At 36.9% G+C, this 17966-nt stretch overlaps 1 long non-coding RNA gene across 1 annotated transcript; it reads left to right on the forward strand.

Annotated features, from left to right (window-relative positions):
- Positions 1-2776: 2776 nt before the first annotated feature.
- LOC127151973 (uncharacterized) lies at positions 2777-11229 on the forward strand. Its single transcript, XR_007825014.1, has 3 exons — positions 2777-3084; positions 9656-9790; positions 11156-11229. It is a non-coding gene; the product is annotated as an uncharacterized LOC127151973 (long non-coding RNA).
- Positions 11230-17966: the final 6737 nt, after the last annotated feature.

Raw genomic sequence — 17966 nt, forward strand, 5'->3', positions numbered from 1 at the left:
TGTGCACTTGGTCTTATTTTTCCGCTTCCGTTGTAGCACGTCTTACATTAAACTCCTTATCTCAGCAGTAAGAACAAGACAATGTTAAATTAAGCTTCAACAACGATTAGGTTGACAGACAATGATTATGACTTCACTGAGGGGCCCAGGGCCAAAACCTGAGCAGCAGTGCTGTCAGGGCCAAAATCTTGAGGAGAAAAAAGAGAAAGCATAGCATTTCTAAGCACGCCCTATCTTCGTCCCCCGTTTGTTCATTGCAAAGGCAATCCATTTGGTCAGGCATAATATTGGACCTCTTTGATTCAGTCTCCCTTCATTACACTTTCTAAAGAGATGGGGAATAGCTTCCGTCTGTCCATGAAAGGTCCTCTGTTGCTTGTGTCCCTCATTCTGTTTTGTTTTCTTCCTCCTCATCTACTGTTTATACTCTTTTTGGCATTTGATAGATATCACCTTGGCTCAAAGAAGCCCAACTCAAGCAAGCAACCAATGCCGTATTAAATGAATATCGACTCTTAAGTCAGACAAGAATTTTATTGTCAATATCCTGGCAAAAGCTCCCTTTTTCGCAGAAATGCTGTAAAGGCTGTACCTTTCAGGGAACAGATGAACAAACATTTAGAGCAAATGTATACTGTTGCAATGCTTTTCTCTTTAAAAGCAACTCCGGCAGAATGTCAGCCCCTCCCTCTCACGCACCGAGCTGTTATCAGAGTGCGCTAATAGGACTTCTTGATCTCCTAACGTTCGTCAGGAATACCAAGTCACCCATCTGGCCAAAAGGAAATTGCCTTTGCATTTCATATTCATTTTCCGCAGCCCGCCACCTCTTGATGGGGTCTGTGCGCTCCACTCTGGCTTACTCTCTTATACAGTGTGAAATAATCTCAGAGCATGGGCCCTGCCGCTGCCAGTAATGAACACAGGGGTGAATGTGAAGGTCATGCTTCCGTGATAATTCCAATGAATTCATTGTTGTGCATGTAATGAAAGACAGAAGGGCCCTTCATTGCCTCCCTGCCATGAATATTCCTGTGCTCATCGCTTAAGATGAGCGTGATTGGGAGGACAAATCATTTAACAAAACAGATGCCGTCTCTGTACCTTCTTTCAACCTTTCTAACCTCACAAATTATGATGTTCTGTAGTGCTGTTATTAATCTATCATTTACATTTTCTATACGTGTATTTCATATACAGTGAAGCCAGCAAGACTTAAGCCATCCACACTTACAAATATATGAATATACTATTGTAGAAATACCAAAACAAATGCCATTTGTATTTGAAAGGAAAAGCCCCCTTTTTAAGTAAAGAGCATGAATCATGAATACTGTTCATAATGAAGCATTTTGAAGTGTTTGCAGCCTTAAGCCACACTTAAAAACATATGAATATATTATTGTATAATAGAATGTCAAATTAAGTGCCATTTATTATAAAGAAACAAAGCACAAGTACCCTTGTGAGGAAAAATATTTTTAATATGGTTTATATAGTAAAAATGAAGACAGTTTATGGCTGTGAAAAATTACTTGAAATAAAATAAAAGTCAAAGTTATAAATGTAAGATTTTTGGATTAAAATATCCAAAAACCACTAGAACAGTGTTGTATACACTACCAGTCAAAAGTTTTTGAACAGTTTTTTAATGTTTTTTAATGTGAACAAGATTTTTAATGTTTTTTGAAGAAGTCTCTTCTGCTCAGCAAGCCTGCAGTTATTAATTCCAAATTACAGTAAAATTTTGAAATATTTTTACTATTTAAAATAACTGCTTTGTATTTGAATATATTTTAAAATGTAATTTATTCCTGTGATCAAAGCTACATTTTTAACATCATTATTCCGGTCTCACTACTCCAGTGTCACATGATCCTTCAGAAATCATTCTAATATGCTGATTTGCTGTATAAGAAACATTTATTATTATATCATCATCATCATCATCATCATCATACCATTCAAACGCTTGCTGTCAGTATTTTATTTATTTATTTTTTCATTTTGAAGTAATTAAGAAATGAATACTGTTATTTAGCAAGCATGCTTTAAATTGATCAGAAGGGATAATAAAGACATTTATGATACAAAAAAAAAAAAATTCTGATAAATGCTGTTCTTCTGAACTTTCTATTCATCAAAGAAACCTGAAAAAAAATCTACTCGGCTGTTTTCAACATCATCATCATCATAATAATACAAAATGTTTTTTTGAGCAGCAAATCAGAATGATTTCTGAAGGATTGTGTGACTGAAGTAATGCTGCTAAAAATTCAGTTTTGAAATAAATTACATTAAAATATATTCAAATAGAAAACGGGTATTTTAAATAGTAAAAATATTTCACAATTTTCCTGTTTATGCTGTACTTTGAATCAAACAAATACAGGTTTGATGAGAGACGTCTTTAAAAAGGCATTAAAAATCTTATAGTTCAAAAACTTTTGACTGGTAGTAGGGCTGTCAAACGATTAATCGTGATTAATCGCATACAAAATAAATGTTTGAGTTTGCCATAACAATGAAATGAATTGTTCTAGCTATTAGACTGTGTTTTATAACGTCTACACCTACCCCAACCATAAACGTAGCCCTTACTACCATAAATAACCCTTACTATAATAAAAAAAAAAAAAAAGTATTATTGTTGTACAGTGTGACAAAAATAACGTTAGATTTATGTGCGCATGCCCAGTAGCAAGAGGTCACGCGGTGACGTATCGATCTGCTATTGGTCACACGGTTTCACGTGATACGAATTGGCAGGTCAGAGTTCACGAAGCTTTAAATGTGCAATGCAGCGAAACGCCAAACTTTTGCACGCGTTTGCTTTTCTGAATGGAAGTCAATGGGACGAAAAGTGGTATCGACTGGGAGAATCTCCTCTCCACCGCACGCTACACGATGATTATAGAGAAGAGAAGAAATACGCCCGAATCAACGCTGCAAACGAGCGATTAAGCGATGCGGCTACTACCATGAGTACACAAAGCCATGTGCGATGAGTGTCTACTAGAGGCCAGCAACTCACGGATTCGCGGATTTGATGGAAGAAGAAGAGTCAGCCGCTCCTGTCTTGTGGTGAGTGAGAAAATGTAACGTTAAACAACAACCGCAACAAAAGTAGTAACGTTAGTAGTGGTAACCTCAATTAAATTGCTGCATGACCAAATACCGACGTAACCTGAAGGCCTAAATTAGGTTTTAAAACACCGTAAATAACGCTGTTTGACAATTTTCAAAAAAAAAAAAAAAACTAGTATGATGCAAAAAAAAAAAAAAAAAAAAAATTTTGAATAACACCGTTTATGGGATAATGAGCGCCGCTACTGGCGGCACTTTCTATCGTTTAAAATGTAAATAACGCCATTTGACAATTTTCAAATAAAGAAACTAGTAAAATGCAAAATAAAAAAAAAAATAAAAATTAAGTTGCCTATACAGGGGATAATGAGTGCCGCAACTGACGTCGCTTTCTGTCGTTTAAAATGCCGTAAATAACGCCGTTTGACAATTTTCAAATAAAGAAACTAGTAAAATGCAAAATAAAAAAAAATAAATGTAAGTTACGCCTGTTTAGGGGATAATGAGTGCCGCAACTGACGTCGCTTTCTGTCGTTTAAAATGCTGTAAATAACGCAGTTTGACAATTTTTAAATAAAGAAACTAGTAAAATGCAAAATAATAAAAAAAAAAAAAAATAAAGTTGCGCCATTCAAGTTGCAACTGACTGCGCTTTCTGTTTAAGGGTTAAGGGCAGAACTGTGTGCCTGCAACTGACTGCAGCTAGCTCAAACCCTGATAAAACTGAACAACATCAGTTTCTTCAGGTTTACTAGAAAGCTACAAACTGGTGAGTTTTTAGGGCAGAACTGGGCAAGCTCTATCCTGGAGGGCCGGTGTTCCTGCAGAGTTTAACTCCAACCCTGATAAAACTCACCAGTTTGTAGCTTTCTAGTAAACCTGAAGACACTGATTAGCTTGTTCAGGTGAGTTTTATCAGGGTTGGAGCTAAACTCTGCAGAGACACTGACCCTCCAGGATAGAGCTTGCCCAGTTCTGCCCTAAACGGTGTTGTACGACAGAGAGCGCTGTCAGTTGCGGCACTCATTATCCCCTAAACGGCGTAACTTAAATGAATTTTCGATAATGAGTGCCGCAACTGACGTCGCTTTCTGTCATTTAAAATGCCGCAAATAACGCCGTTTGACAATTTTCAAATAAGGAATCTAGTAAAATGCAAAAAAAAAAAAATAAATGTAAGTTACGCCATTTAGGGGATAATGAGTGCCGCAACTGACGTCGCTTTCTGTCATTTAAAATGCTGTAAATAACGCAGTTTGACAATTTTTAAATAAAAAACTAGTAAAATGCAAAAAAAAAAAAAAAAAAAATTAATTTAAGTTGCGCCGTTTAGGGGATAATGAGTGCTGCAACTGACTGCGCTCTGTCGTACAACACCGTTTAGGGCAGAACTGGGCAAGTTCTATCCTGGAGGGCCGGTGTTCCTGCAGAGTTTAACTCCAACCCTGATAAAACTCACCAGTTTGTAGCTTTCTAGTAAACCTGAAGACACTGATTCAGCCCTGTTCAGGTGAGTTTAATCAGTGTTTCAGGTTTACTAGAAAGTTACAAACAGGTGAGTTTTATCAGGGTTGGAGCTAAGTTGCTGCCCTAAACGGTGTTGTACGACAGAGTTTGCCCAGTTTCGGCACTCATTAGATAAGGGGATAATAAGTGCAGCAATTTTCGATAATGAGTGCCGCAACTGACTTCGCTTTCTGTCATTTAAAATGCCATTAAATAAATGCAGTTTGACAATTTTCAAATAAGGAATCTAGTAAAATGCAAAATAAAACAAAAATAAATTTAAGTTACGCTGTTTAGGGGATAATGAGTGCCGCAACTGATGTCGCTTTCTGTCATTTAAAATGCCGTAAATAACGCAGTTTGACAATTTTTAAATAAAAAAAAAAAAAAAAAACTAGTAAAAAAAAAATGCAAAAAGTTGCGCCATTAAGGGGATAATGAGTGCTGCAACTGACCATTTAGTACAGGCGTTTAGGGCAGAACTGGGGCTCTATCCTGGAGGGCCGGTGTCCCTGCAGAGTTTAACTCAACCCTGATAAAACTCACCTGAACAAGCTTTCAGTAAACCTGAAGACACTGATTAGCTTGTTCAGGTGAGTTTTATCAGGGTTGGAGCTAAAAACTCTGCAGGGACACCGACCCTCCAGGGAGAGCCCCAGTTCTGCCCAGGTGTTGTGAGTTTGCCCAGGTCTGCCCTCCCGGGAAAATGAGTGCAGCAACTGACAGCGCTTTCTGAAGGTTTGACAATAAATTGACATTAAATAACGCTGTTTGACAATTTTCAAATAAATAAAGTAAAATGCAAAATAAAAAAATAAATAAACTTAATTTTCGCTATTCTGTCATTTAAAATGCCGCAAATAAAATGCCGTTTGACAATTTTCAAAAAAAAAATCTAGTAAAATGTAAAAAAAAAAAATAAATTTAAGTTACGCTGTTTAGGGGATAATGAGTGCCGCAAAACTGTCGCTTTCTGTCAATTTAAAATGCCGTAAATAAGTGTCAGATTTGACAATTTTCAAAAAAAAACTTGTAAAATGCAAAATAAAAAAAAACTGCAATGCAGTTTAGGGGATAATGCTTTTTGCAAGCGTTTGCTTTTCTGAATGGAAGTCAATGGGACGAAAAGTGGTATCGACTGGGAGAATCTCCTCTCCACCGATTTTTAATGATGATTAAATGAAGAGAAAAATACGTCCAAATCAACGCTGCAAAAAAGCGAGTTTAAGTTGCGGATACTAACCATGAGTAACATTGCCATGTGCAATGAGTGTCTAAAAGAGGCCAGCAACTCACAGATTCGCGGATTTGATGGAAGAAGAAGAGTCAAGCTCTGTCTTGTGGTGAGTGAGAAAATGTAACGTTAAACAAAACCGCAACAAAAGTAGTAACGTTTGTTATTTTCAAGTGGCAACCTAAAATTAAAATTGCTGCATGACCAAATACCGTTTACGTAACCTGCAGGCAACTGATTAGCTTTCTGTTTGAAACACCGTAAATAAGGCTGTTTGACAATTTTCAAAAAAAAATCTAGTAAAAAAAAAAAAAAAAAAAAAAAAAAAAAAAAATTACCCTTTATGGGATAGTGAGAGTGCCGCTATTGGCGGCACTTTCTATCGTTTAAAATGCCGTAAATAGCGCCATTTGACAATTTTCAAATAAAGAAACTAGTAAAATGCAAAATAAAAAAAAAAAATAAAAACCCTGTTTGCCTAGGGGTTAAGGGGATAATGAGTGCCGCAACTGACGTCGTTTTCTGTCGTTTAAAATGCCGCAAATAACAGTTTGACAATTTTCAAATAAAGAAACTAGTAAAATGCAAAATAAAAAAATAAATGTAAGTTACGCTGTTTAGGGGATAATGAGTGCCACAACTGACGTCGCTTTCTGTCATTTAAAATGCTGCAAATAACGCCCTTTGACAATTTTCAAATAAAGAAACTAGTAAAATGCAAAATAATAAAAAAAAAAAAAAATTAAGTTGCGCCATTCAGGGGATAATAAGTGCCGCAACTGACTGCGCTTTCTGTCATATAACACCGTTTAGGGCAGAACTGGGCAAACTCTATCCTGGAGGGTCGGTGTCTCTGCAGAGTTTAGCTCAAACCCTGATAAAACTCACCTGAACAAGCTAATCAGTTTCTTCAGGTTTACTAGAAAGCTACAAACTGGTGAGTTTTATCAGGGTTAACCCTCATAAATACCCTAACGCTAACCTGGGCAAGCTCTATCCTGGAGGGATGGTGTTCCTGCAGAGTTTAACTCCAACCCTGATAAAACTCACCAGTTTGTAGCTTTCTAGTAAACCTGAAGACACTGATTAGCTTGTTCAGGTGAGTTTTATCAGGGTTGGAGCTAAACTCTGCAGAGACACCAACTGGTTCCAGGGGATAGAGCTTGCCCAGTTCTGGCCTAAACGGTGTAACATGTTTGACAATTTTTAAATAAAAACTAGTAAAATGCAAGACTGTCAGTTAAAATGACAGTGCTCTCTGTGTAAACGCGCACTCCTAATAATCCCCTGAAATGGCGTAAAACTTAAATGAATTTTCGATAATGAGTGCCGCAACTGACGTCGCTTTCTGTCATTTAAAATGCATTTAAAAAAAATAACGCCGTTTGACAATTTTCAAATAAGGAATCTAGTAAAATGCAAAATAAAAAAAATAAATGTAAGTTATGCCATTTAGGGGATAATGTGTGTCGCAACTGACTTCGCTTTCTGTCATTTAAAATGCTGTAAATAACGCAGTTTGACAATTTTTAAATAAAGAAACTAATAAAATGCAAAAAAAAAAAAAAAGTTACGCTGTTTAGGGGATAATGAGCGCCACAACTGACGTCGCTTTCTGTCATTTAAAATGCCGTAAATAACGTCATTTGACAAAAAAAAAAAAAAATAGTAAAATGCAAAGGAAAAAAATAAATATATTTAGGATACACCATTTAGGGCAGGCCTGGGCAGACTTGGTCCTGGAGGGCCGGTGTCCCTGCAGAGTTTAGCTTCAACCCTGATTAAACACACCTGAACAAGCTAATCAGTGTCTTCAGGTTTACTAGAAAGTTACAAACAGGTGAGTTTTATCAGGGTTGGCGCTAAACTCTGCAGGGACACCGGCCCTCCAGGACCGAGTTTGCCCAGGTCTGGTTTAGGGGATAATGAGTGCAGCAACTGACGGCGCTTTCTGATGTTTGACAATAAATTGACATGAAATAATGCCGTTTGACAATTTTCAAATAATAAAAGTAAAATGCAAAAAAAACAAATAAAATTAATTTACGCCGTTTAGGGGGTAATGAGTGCCACAACTGATGTCACTTTCTGTTGTCTAAAATGCCGTAAATAACGCCGTTTGACAAAAAAAAAAAAAAAAAACTAGTAAAATGCAAAAAAAAAAAAAAAAAAATTTAAGTTACGCCATTTAGGGCAGGCCTGGGCAGACTTGGTCTTGGAGGGCCAGTGTCCTGTAGAGTTTAGCTTCAACCCTGATTAAACACACCTGAACAAGCTAATCAGTGTCTTCAGGTTTACTAGAAAGTTACAAACAGGTGAGTTTTATCAGGGTTGGAGCTAAACTCTGCAGGGACACCGGCCCTCCAGGACCGAGTTTGCCCAGGTCTGGTTTAGGGGATAATGAGTGCAGCAACTGACAGCGCTTTCTTACGTTTGACAATAAATTGACATTAAATAACGCTGTTTGACAATTTTCAAATAATAAAACTAGTAAAATGCAAAAAAAAAAAAAAAAAATAAATAGTTAATTTACGCCGTTTAGGGGATAATGAGTGCCACAACTAATGCCGTTTTCTGCCGTTTAAAGCACTGTAAATAATGCCATTTGACAATTTTCAAAACAGAAAACTAGTAATATGCAAAATGAATAAATAAATTTAAATTAAATTACGCCATTTTGACAATTTTGAAAATAAAAAATCTAGTCATATGGAAAATAAACAAATTAAAAAAATTTTTTGATGGATTTGCATCTGTAGTCAATTTCTCATGGGATTGCTGTCTTGGATGGTGGTGGTGGATAACGTTGGGTGGTGAGTGCTGTCCCATCACACCATATCTATGGGAATGAGCCAAGGCATCAGGTGGTGTGACTGTCTCACTCGCCCAACGTTCACCTGAAGCACTCTTACCATAGCGAGACGCTGCTCTAAATTCTCGCACTGTCAGTGAGAGATCAGTAGTGAGGCATCGCTCGGTGGGTGACGGATGGTGTCAAAGACAGCTTCTCGTGAGATTGTTGACTACAAAAATAATTTTGTAGTTTAAGGGATAATGAGCGCTGCAACTGATGGCGTTTTCTGCAGTTTAAAACACCGTAAATGACACCAATTGACAATTTTCAAATAAAGAAACTAGTTAAATGCAAAAAAATTATTTAAGTGAGCGCTGCAACTGGCATCACTTTCTGTTGTTTAAAATGCCGTAAATAACGCCGTTTGACAGTTAAAAAAAAAAAAAAAAAAAAAAATAGTAAAATGCAAAAAAAAAAAAATAAATTTAAGTTACACCGTTTAGGGCAGGCCTGGGCAGACTCGGTCCTGGAGGGCCAGTGTCCCTGCAGAGTTTAGCTTCAACCCTGATTAAACACACCTGAACAAGCTAATCAGTGTCTTCAGGTTTACTAGAAAGTTACAAACAGGTGAGTTTTATCAGGGTTGGAGCTAAACTCTGCAGGGACACCGGCCCTCCAGGGCCGAGTTTGCCCAGGTCTGGTTTAGGGGATAATGAGTGCAGCAACTGACAGCGTTTTCTGCAGTTAAAAACACCATAAATAATGTCGTTTGACAATTTTCAAGTAAAGAAACTAGTAAAATGCAAAATAAAAAAATTAGTTTAAATTATGCTGTTTAGGAGATAATGAGCGCTGCAATTGACGCTGCTTTGTTGACTACAAAAATAGCCCTGGCTTACGCCTCAGAGGGCTTGCAATGCCCTATAAGTGTAAGGGCCCACTCCACAAACATGCAACTTTTCACTTTACAAGATGCTAAATGATAGAGTGGAGTCGTGTAAATTACTTACGGATTATTTTGATGTTTTTATTAGCTGTTTGAACTCTCAATCTGGTGGCACCCATTCACTGCAGAGGATCCATTGGAGGGCAAGTGATATAATGCTACATTTCTACAAATCTGTTGTGTTGAAGAGACAAGCTCATCTACAATCTGGACAGCTTTCAAGGTGAGTAAATTTTCAGTTTTTTATATGAGTCGGTTATAATCACATTCAAATACACAGGCCAGATTTGGAACGCCTGTCATTCATGAAGTCCTACACGTTGGCCGGATGTTCATTGAATGGCTAATTCAATTATGCTGTCAGCTTCCAAGAAGGATGTAGAGAATCTTGGCCCACATTTACACATTTTACCACCCATTCCACAGAATACTGTAGATTTTAAATTGGCATGCTTTATATATGGTGCAAGATCACTAACTAATTTTGCAAATAGTTGCATACATTTGCATCAGAAAAATTGTGGGCTCCAAAAGCTTCGAAATACTTCAAAAATTCCCTGGAAATAGTGCTTTTAGACACATTTAGACTTATGAGATATACACAACCAATCAAAAGTTTTTGAACAGTAAGATTTTTAATGTTTTTAAAGAAGTCTCTTCTGCTTACAAAGCATTTATTTTATCCAAATTACAGCAAAAGTTACATTTTGAAATATTTGTAATATTTGAAATAACTGTTTTCGATTTGTATATTTTAAAAATCTGATTATTCCTTTGATCAAAGCTAAATTTTCAGCATTACTCCAGTCTTCAGTGTCACATGATCCTTTAGAAATCATTCTAATATGTTGATTTGCTGTTCAAGAAACATTTATTATTATTATCAATATTTTAAAAAGTTGAGTTGACTCTTTTTTTTTTTTTTTTCTCCAGGATTCTTTGAGGAATAGAAAGATCCAACGATCAGCATTTATCTGAAATAAAAAGCTTTTATATTTTTTTTAAAAGTGATGATAAAGACATTTGTAATGTTACAAAAGATTTCTATTTCAGATAAATGCTGTTCTTATGAACTTTCTATTCAAAGCAACCTGAAAAAAATTATACTCAGCTGTTTTTAACATAATAATAATAATAATAATAATGATAATAATAATAATAAATGTTTTTGAGCAGCAAATCAGAATATTACATTGCTTTCTGAAGGATCATGTGACTGGAGTAATGATGCTAAAAATGTAGCTTTGAAATCACAAGAATGAATTACATTTTAAAATATATTCAAATAGAAAACCGTTATTTTAAATAGTAAAAATATTTCATAATTTTACTGATTTTGCTGTACTTTGGATCAAATAAATGCAGGCTTGGTGAATAGAAGACACTTCTGTAAAACAACATTTCAAAATCTTACGGTTCAAAAACTTATGACTAGTAGTGTACAGTTTTATATATATTGCGAATTTTTTTTTTTTTTTTTTTTTTTTTTTTTTTTTTTTTTAATTAGGATTCTGCTTGTTCTTTCTCCTAATTAGCTTTTTTTATAGTGGTATCTAATGGCTAAATGCTGCTTTGACATGTTTTGTAGAGTGTGGAAGAATATGGCCTAATATGGATCACCTCAGATTTAATATGTGGCGATTGTCATCGGCATCTTCATTTTTCAGAAGTAAGTGCATCTCTTTTATCCTTTAAGTTGTTTCTTAATGCTTTTTAATACTGGAAGCTATTTTGCTGTGTCAGTAGTGGCTTAAATCTTCAATATGACTATTTCTGTGCTCGCACACATTTGCACGAAAGCAGTCCTTGGCGTTAATGTTAGGTTGTTTTGTAGTTAGCACGCTTGCTATATCTCTGCTGAGCGTGATTTCACTGTTTAATGCAATATTTGGTATGTCGCTGTGCGGGGTTAGCGTTTATTCTGTGAATGATTAATGAACGTTAAGTAGCAACCTATAATGAGGTACTTTTTTTGCCTCAACAATTGCTTTATTGTTAAATAAAAGTTGTGTGTGTGCACGTGCAGTTTTATTTATATACAGTACACAAGTCCCTTTTTTAACGCTTCATGAAAACAGGCATAGGTTAGAAATACGGGGTAAGTTCAGTTACTGTCTGCATACTGTATGGCTTTGTAATGTTTTGTCAGAATTATGTCATTTCGTACTAAAATTCACAACTTTTTTTTGTATGCGACTAATCATTTGACAGCCCTAACAGGTAGTGTATTTTGACTTGTGTACTTGCATTATCCCAGATGTTTTCAAAAATGTTTAAATCTAGACAAATAAGCAATTTAACTAGTGTAGTGCAACAGACTGTGTCATTGCGTCGCCTGGCAATAAAACCATGGAACACAAAAGACACTTTAATGGCTTCATTAGACAGGCGACGAATGCACAGAATAGCATTATAGCATTATAATAGAACTTTCAACACACTCACTTCACACACTACACAAATGTATCTAGTATGATAAAACAGCGCTGCTTTACCTCATGTACGCATGACCGGAAAGAGTGGAAACAGTCGCTGGATGTAACCTGCAGAAAAAGCCTGTGAAAAATCCCCACCACTAATGCAGTGAACAGTGAAAAGTCCCAGAGCTTCCTCATCTTTTTTTCATGCTATCTTCACAATCACATAGTTCTAGGATTTATCCTTAGTTCTGAATCCCTGCTTTTTTATCCAGATACTCAACTGCTTCCCAGCTGTCCAGGAAAGCCCTCACATGTACTCTCTGCATACATTTTGAAATGCTTTATAATACTTTGGGAGTTAAAACTGAACTTGGGAAACTTGCCTGGTGTTGTCAGCCCCTAGAGACGTCGAAAGATTTGCAGCTCTGTGTTGTTTTGCATAATAGCCTCATGTAAAATGAGTTAAAAACAAAGCTCTTTGATATGTTGCATAATCTTTAATCGCTTCCACTGATGTATGTTTTTCTTTTGTTATTAAATATATAAATATTTTATTGGAAGAAGATTTGCTTTGCATACAGAGCCATTGTTTGAAGCAATATGAGTTGTATAGCTTTATTTACTTATTTTTGGTTGCAATAATATTGAATCCTCAGTGTTTCTGAGCCACAAACACTGCATTTAATAAGTTATTAAAATGTGTTCTTTTGGGACTCAAGTACCTGCTGTTTGTGTCCACGCAAATTTGATTTTGATTTTATTATAAAGACATTTATGTGTGTTCAGGACCAATGATTAAAGACATGATTTAGACATTATAAAGTAACTTGAATTAATGAATGTCCGAATTGTACTTCTATGAGCAGACTCTTGAGTTGCCTAGTTCATTTAATGAATGCACCTAATTAATGTACTCTTAATTTCGTTTGCCATCAGGGCAGAAGCCATTAGCAGTGATGTAACATACCGGGCCCTAAAGGATCTTTTTTTCTAGCTACACTTCATCTTTTACCGAACTGATTCCGTCCCCAATCAGAGGCCTCCCGCTCGCACGTACAAAACGGGGGCTCTGCCTTGGAGAAATATGAGAAATATGAGAGCAAATATTCGTGTTCTCCACATCCGACCTTATTAGAGGATATCTAAGTGTAAACCTTTTCTAAGCGGGGGAGTGTTTGAGCTGTAATTGGGGTAGATTTTGTTACTATGGCAATGGGTGCAAAAGGGATCTCTTTTAATCTCCAGTCTGTGGAGACCAGGCACAAGAAGTTCAGGGCGAAGTTACATGTTCCGAGCAAATATCAAAACGTGTCATATGAGCAAACCTATATTCCTTTTTTTTAACTTAAAAGGGAATATTGGATGCTGTGGCATGGAATATCATCTGCCACGGTCTCAGGTGTGCTTGCACATGGACCTATCATGGTAAAACACAAGGAAAATAGCTTGTGGGCATCTGAGAAATTGATCAGAGTATTCTTTCATCCCGCCACTATATTTATACGGCTTCGCCGCATCTGTATAGAATCCATGTTGGAAGCGAATTGCGAGGTAAACAGATTGAGATATGGAATCAAAATGTCCATATCTGGTTTATACGGTGGGGTAAATTTCTGCTGAAGCTTGTAGTGAGTTGCTTGACCTCTAGAGACCGCTAGACTCCTCCGGTGTATTGATCTCCACCAGGTGCAAACTTTTCAAGGAAACTTTCAGCCGCTTTCATACCAGGAACACACAGATCAATGGCCACTGATCACAAGCCATGCAGACGCGCTCGTTCATGTTTATTCTCAGAGCCTTTGTCGCAGACCGTCTTTAGATGCCAAGCTTCACAGCGGCTTGTTCACGCTCTACAAGTCTGAGGGAAATTAGATTAGACTCTTGAATTGGTGAAGAGGCCTCATAATGCGGGGAGCGCGGAAGAAAAATAATTCCGCTGCACCGCTGTTTGTGTCTGTGGTATTAGTCATAGACACACACACAGCTGCTCTGAACTGCATGCCAGCTCTGGTAATTTGAAACAGCAAACAGTCAAGAGAGCAGTTGATGGTGATGTTAAACTTCGAAGCATAAATCATGCTGCGTGTAAACTTTCGCTAATTAAAATGAATGATCCGTTCGCACTTTCACTGTTTATTATGAGAGCGAAGGCAAAAACAGTTATAAATTCACAGCGATCTTAGCAGATGTTTGTAATTGGTGAAAAGTATAAGCGTGTATAGAAAGTGTTTTGCTATTGATTTAAAATGATTTAAATCTTTGGCATACAGAATATATGAAATACTTATATGAATATATATAGCTTATAATTTACTATATGTGTTTCATTTTGTGCCAAACAGTATAAAATTTTAGAGGAAAAATACCAAAAACCTCAGCTTAGATAAATATCTCTGATGGTAAATTTTCTATTGAAAATAATATATTTGAAATTATAATATTTTGTGGATGATTGTATGTCCTTAAATCGCTTACAAATGTTAGTGAAATTGGAAACTCAAATTTGGAGACACGATTGCTTGAAGTGCGCAATATCGCATCTTGTGCACAAGTTGAAAAAAATTGGCATGACGCTTTGCCACGCAAGCCTTAGCGAAGAATTTATTGACACGTCTGGTTGTATCAGAAAATTGAGCAAAACATTATGCAATGGTTTTATTAGTGTGATTGACACGAAAAACATCCCGTGAGAAATCTAGAGCGATAATGCCATAAGAATATTTGATTCGCATTTGGTGTGCGCACACCATAATGCTAAGTGGGCAACGTGACTGCTGCAAATGCACAATATCGTGTCCCGTGCAAGTTAAAAAAAATTTCAGCTCGAGTGGAAAATTTGCATGATGTGTTGCTGCACAGGCCAGTTAACGAAGGATTTATTAACGCGTCCAGTTGTCGGAAAATAGAGGAAAACATTACGCGATAATTTTATTCACATGAGTTAACACAAAAAAAAAAAAAAAAAAAAAATTCAACTTGAGCAGAAAATTCGCATGACACGTTGCTGCGCAATCCAGTTAGTGAAGAATATATTTTGCTGTGATTTAATTCATGCAAGTGACACAAAAAACATCCCAAGAGTAATCTAGAGCGATAACGCAATGAGAATATTTGTTCGCGATTTCCGCGAACACGTGATTGCGTTTTCTGCTGAAAAATTTCAACTCGAGTGGAAAATTTGCATGACGCGTTTCGGTGTAAGTCAATTAGCGAAGGATTTATTGACGTCCAGTTTGACACATCTAAAGTCCGGTTGTATCAGAAAATGGAGGAGAATATTACGCAATGATTTTATTAATGCGAATGACATGGAAAAATGCCCCGCGAATAATCTAGATCAATAACGCAATGAGAATATTTACTTCACGTTTGGTGTTCACACAGCATAACACAAATTGGGTGACACGATTGCTGAGGGATGCACGATATTGCGTCTTCCACACAAGTCGAAAAATTTCAACTTGAGTGGAAAATTCGCATGATGCGTTGCTGCACGATCCAGTTAGTGAAGAATATATTGACATGTTCAGTTTGAGACATCCATTTGTATCAGTAAATGGAGGAAAACATCATGCCATTTATTCTATTCATGCAAGTGACATGAAAAACATCCCGCAAGTAATCTAGAGCGATAATGCAATGAGAATATTCGCTTTGTGTTTGGTGTGCAACAACATAACGCAAATTGGGCGACGCGATTTCCACGTCTTCCACGCAAGCTGAAAAATTTCAACTCAAGCAGAAAATTTGCATGATGCATTTTCGGGCAAGCCAGTTAGCAAAGAATTTGACACGTCCAGATGTATCCGAAAATTGACAAAAACATTACACGATAATTTTATTCACACGAGTGACACGAAAAACGTCCCGCGAGTAATCTAGTGTGTTAAAGGTGCAGTGTGTAATTTTTAGCGGCATCTAGCGGTGAGGATTCATATTTCAACCAGCGGCTAAGTCCCCCGCTCACCCTGCCCTTTCAAAACACATACAGAAGCTACGGAAGCTGACACAGGACAAAAATGTCGTCGTCTGTTACACCTGACAGTAGCCAATCAAGCGATGAGGTTTCTGTACAAAGATAAGTCAAATAATTATATTTACTTAATTATTCAGTAAACCAATATTTTATTGCGAATATTATTGTTACTCATTGATCTCAGGTTTATTCGCTGACTTTAGTTAGATTTTTTGTATGACAGTTAGTAGGGTTGGGCGACGTCTACCAAATTGGCATCGGAAGAAGTGTACAGTGAAACATCATGATGAAAAGTGAAAGTGAAATGCGATCGTGCATACGAAATCAGTTTCAATGCCATGCACATTACCAGCGGCCCCCTGATGCCCGCAATTTATATACAGTATAATTACTTAACGATATAACTGCGAAGGAAAGTAATGAAAATATATATTTTTCCATCTAATGTTTATTGCCTTTAAAACACAACTTTCTTTCCGAACCCGGCATTGGGATGCGGTGGCTTGCGGGAGGGGAAAGGGAGGAGGGGGTGCAATGGGATCACGATGCTGGCTCAACATCGTTATGTCTGTCAGCCCAACCGCATAAGCGCCTTCCATCTGGGAAAAGCCACACCGATGTTTATCCGGGATTTCTGCCGTCTAATGGCGACTTCCATGTAAGGGGACCCGCGGTGTATGTAGATATAAATTGCTCGTTCTAAGGTTATAAAATCATAACGGCTTATTATGTAAGGTCTTTACACACCTCTGAAAACATAGTTTTGTATGTTATATTGCATTTCTGCCAATAAATTCTCCTAAATATTACACACTGCACCTTTAGAGTGATGAGAATATTTGCTTTATGTTTAGCGTGCACACAACGTAACGCGAATATCACGAGTTCGCGAAAATTGCGTCTTCCGCGCAAGTTGAAAATTTTCATTTTGAGTGGAAAATTTGCATGATGCGTTGCCTCGGAAGCCAATTAGTGAAGATTTTATTGACACGTCCAGTTTGATACATCCGGTTGTATCAGAAAATAGAGGAAAACATTACGTGATGATTTTATTTGCACCAATGATGCGATAAACATCCCGTGAGAAATCTAGAGTGATAGCGTGATGAGAATATTTGCTTCGCATTTGGTGTGCACACAACATAACGTACATTTGGCGTAGTGATTGCCACAAATGTGCGATATACGCCTCAGTCGTGTTTTCTGCGTAAGTTAAAAAATGTTAACTGTTCGTGCAGGCCAATAAACAAAGAGCATATTGACACATCCAGTTGCATCAGAAATAATTTTCTTTTTTTAAATGTGAAAAAAATCTGTCGATTAACGCACACACACTAAACACTCAAATGACTGTATTTTATTATTTAACATTTTTAATTCTGGACACTGTAATACAACTTTTGGTTTCGTGTAATTTCTTATTAGTTGTTCACAGAGCACAACAATGAGAGTATAAAGATGCTGTAGATGTAAACAACAGCTTGATTCATATAATCATTACTTGTGCACACAGCAGGTCTGTTTACGACAGAGCAGGTGGGAGATCTTTAGCAAGGGGTCGCTGACCCGCAGGGTTGTTTGTCATGTGATGGAAGCCAGGTCATGTTTGCTAATGAAAGAGTTGGCAGACTGTGTGTACGAGTGACATTTGTGAGCAGCGCAGCGCTCAGCCAGGACAGAGGGCTGGTCATCCGGAGGAGCAGAGGGTTCTGGTATACCATCAGCCGGCCATTCAAGTCAAACGCCATCACGCCCCGGGCCAGCAAGAGTGTGGAGACACTGATAAAAACAAATAAACAAACAGTAAGCTGAAACAAAGGGAAAGAGGCCATTTTAGAGGATTGTGAGGGATTAAGGTAAAAGACTAATAATGGTTTTGAGCCATTTCTCTTGCCAAAAAGGGGAAAATAGCATTAAAAAAAATAATAATAATAAAATGCATATGTAGTAGTAGTAGTAGTAGTAGTAATTGTAGTAATAATGCATATATTAATAAAACAATT

Source organism: Labeo rohita, chromosome 2, assembly GCF_022985175.1.
Source record: "Labeo rohita strain BAU-BD-2019 chromosome 2, IGBB_LRoh.1.0, whole genome shotgun sequence".
Taxonomy (NCBI): domain Eukaryota; kingdom Metazoa; phylum Chordata; class Actinopteri; order Cypriniformes; family Cyprinidae; genus Labeo; species Labeo rohita.